The following is a 3730-nucleotide window of genomic DNA, read 5'->3' as shown; positions in this document are numbered from 1 at the left end:
TGTCCCACGCTTCCGGTTCCGCCTCCGCCCCTGTGAGGGCGGGGCCGAGGCGGAAGGGGGAGGAGGGGTTCTTAAAGGCACCGCGCTGACTCTGGATGTTGGTTTGGTCCACTCTCTGTTTGTCCTCCCAGTGGACTGGCAGAATCACTGGGGAGACTCTTGTAATGCAGATCCGGACCTCTCTGGAAAGTTTCCCTTCGAATAACTCGATGGAGGTCTCACTGGCCTTTGAGTATTCCAAGAAAGAAAAGATGTATCTGTAGATGGGCTGTACCCATCTGTACCTCGGCCAACACCTGACCGCTATCCTAACCCTAAATTACTAACCATGGCGTTTCCACATCCAAATGTAAGGGATGGAGGCACCAGGCACCTCCCAACCTCGTCTCCACAAGTTATGGGGCTTGGGTTGAAGGATGGAGAGCTGGCTTGGGAACACTGAAAGCACGTAGATCTTAGGTAATGCATTTACTTGAATGACTGAGGTGCAACCAAACTGATATTCATCAGATCTCAAAATCTGGGCTCTTGGTAATTACAATGTGGTCTCCCTATTTCCTAGAAAAAGAAAGATCTGGGAGGCCACTGATTAAATAGTAGGGCCTCTGTACCATAACTTGACACTTAATAGGGAAAATTAAGTTGGTGAAATTTTAATGGCATAGGGGAGCAGTTTAACAAGAGGAGAACAGAGGGCTTATAACTTTTCTCTCTCCTTTCTACATTTCCATGCATTCTAAAATAGTATAGTCAACTTTTAATGAAGAAAACATTTTTAAGTGAAAGTTAAATCATTCCGGCTGATACCTAAAAACACTGGAATTTGGTAGTGTCTTTTCACCCATAATAGTGCTAGCATTTTGAAGAATTAACTATGCACTGGTTCTCAAGACAGGTAGTATGAGAATCACCTTTGGACTGGAAGTGTGGCTCAAGTGATAAAGTTACAGCCTAGAACAAGAAAGCTTGGCAAGGCCCTGAGTTCAAGAGTGTAGCCATTAAAACAGAATGTTAGGCCAGGTATTATGTAATCCCAGCACTCAGGAAGTTGAAGCAGGAAGCCTGAGTTGAAGGTCAGCTTGGACTTCATAGTGAGAACCTATCTCAAGAAAAAGAAAAAGAAGGGCTGTGAAGGTAGCTCAGTGGTAGAGCGCTTGCCTTGCATGCCTGAGGCCTTGGGTTCAATTCCTTAGCACCACATAAGCAAAAAGAAAAGAGCTGGAAGTGGCACCATGGCTCAAGTAGCCTTGAGCTGAAGAGCTGTGGGACAGTGTGTTTAGGCCCCACGACTGGACCCAAAAAAGGAAAAACAAAACTCACCTTTGGTTTTAGATTCATAGATTAAGATTGGGCTTTATCTTTATATCTAAGACAGTCCCAAGTGAAGTCCCTGGTCTAGAGACCATACTGTGAGAACACTAGTATGATGTATTAGGAGATATATCATTTTGGCAAATGAACTGGAGAACATGAAATTAAAGTAAAATTTAAGTGTTGTTTGTTTAAAGTGTTGTTCTTAATAATTGCCTTTCAGTATTGCTGTCTTTAACTTCAAAAATAATATATATGGAATCTGTACTTTAAATCAGGCATCAATGGTAAGAAATATGAAAATAACTATACTAATTCACTCTTAAACCTCCCATTTTCTGACCGTTTCTTTCTCCCTTCCTCTCACCCCTTCCTATCTCCATTCATTCTTGACTCCCTCCTTTCCTACCACTTTTCCTCTTTCTTATTCTCCCTCCAAAAAAAATATTTATGAAGGATTTGCTATGTACCCAGCATTAACTTGAAACCTAGGGACAAAATATGAAGAGATGAGAAGTAAAATTGGCCATGAGTGGCTCACACCTAGAATCCTGGCTTTCCAGGAGGATGAGTTCTAAAGCATCTGGTTTAAAGCCATCTCAAGCAGAAATGTTTGCAAAAAACCATCTCCAAACAGCAAGCTAGATGTCAGTGACTTATGCCTATAAATATCCTAGCTATTTGGGAGTCTGAGTTCTGAGAATCTTGACTAGGAGCCAGGCAAGGCAGACAAATCTGAGAAATTCTTTTCTCAATTTAGCCAGGAAAAAATGCCTGAAGTAGAGGTATAGTTCAAATGGCAGAACACCTGCTGTGAGAAAAAAAAGCCAAGTGAAAGCTTTGAGGCTCTGAGTTCAAGACCTGGGAGGGGGGTGGAAATTAAACCAGATCCAAGGACAGTTAAAATCATATTTGTCAAGTATTGTAGTAGAAACACCTACTAGTTAAGGTAGTGGGCAGTTTTGGGGGGTTCTTTTGCAGCAGGGATGGAGGGGTGGCTATTCTTTGAAAGTACCAGGGGCTTCATCATGGTGGACTAGGATTTATGGCTGCTGTCCAAATAGTAGATAAGGGGTCTTGCAACTGCCCAGACCTGAAGGTCACTCTAAGGGGCTCTTGTTGCCTTATATGGTGGTAGCTGCCCCAGAGCAGTGCCATCCCAAGGTAAAGGGGGTTGGAAGTTGATTATTTACTGCCTTTACTACAGGGGCCTAGTGTTGCCTAGGAAGGGAGTATGCTAAACTGTGGCAAAGGGAAGGAGTGGACTGAGCTATGGCAAGGAGCTCACTTCGCTAACAGCACCATCCCAGAAAATCACTTGGACACACAGTCCACACACACACACACACACACACACACACACACACACACACACACACACACACACACACATACAGAGAAAGGAGTTCATTGTTAGCAGAGGAGCAGAGAAGGCTAGTTCTCTCATTGGAGGGAGAGAAAAAAGTGCTTGTCTTTGTTTAGGGAGGTTCTTATAATCTAGAGGGACTAAGGGCAGGATTTCATGCAAGACTTAAAGAGCAGAGGATTCCATTATGGTGGACTAAGATTTATGGCAGTTGCAGGAATAATAGATAAGGGGGCTGCTGTTATCATTTGTGGCTGTGACTGGCCAAATGGAATGTTACTTCAAGGGGAGAGGGAGGAAGCTGGTCATCAGCTGCCTGCACCAAAAGGACCATTTATTGGCTAGTGTGGGGAAAGGAGCATGCCAGGCTAATATTCTCCATCTTAAGAAATGGTTTTGCTATATTGTCTAAGCTGGCCTCCAATTCATGGGCTCAAATGATCCTCCTGCCTCAGCCTCTTCAATAGCTGAGAATATGTCTTCTCAGGAAAGGCCTTGCCAAAGTTCTGTATATGTTATTTCACTGAACTACACACCCAGTCCGAACAGCCCTGAGACATGAAGTTTTATTAAGTAGGACCCTCAAAACACTACTCAGAAACCACACATTGTCACAAGCATCATTCTAATTTTAGTATATGTGTTACTGAAGCAAGCATAGTCATTACGATCAAAATTCAGGCCAAAATGAATCAGATTTATCTTCATAGGATAACTTACAAGGGTTAGTTCATGACCACTTAAAGATATACAACCTAGAAAACCATTTATCTTAATTTTTTTTTTTAAAAAAGCCATCGCTAGTGGCTCACACTTATAATCCTAGCTACTCAGCAGGCTGAGATCTGAGGATCTCAGTTTAAAGCCAGCCCAGGCAAGGAAAGTCCATGATAGACTCATATCTCCAATTAATCATTAAAAAAAAAAGCAGGAAGTGGCACTGTGGCTCAAGTGCTAGAGTGATAACCATGAGCAAAAAGAGCTTAGGGTCAGCACCTGGACCCAGAGCTCAAGCTCCAGGATGAGGAAGGGGGAAAGGTGGAACAAGGGCTG

Source organism: Dipodomys spectabilis, unplaced genomic scaffold (genome assembly GCF_019054845.1).
Source record: "Dipodomys spectabilis isolate Male_0828 unplaced genomic scaffold, ASM1905484v1 ptg000002l, whole genome shotgun sequence".
Taxonomy (NCBI): domain Eukaryota; kingdom Metazoa; phylum Chordata; class Mammalia; order Rodentia; family Heteromyidae; genus Dipodomys; species Dipodomys spectabilis.
The sequence above is the reverse complement of the archived record's forward strand: the minus strand, read 5'-3'. Positions refer to the sequence as shown.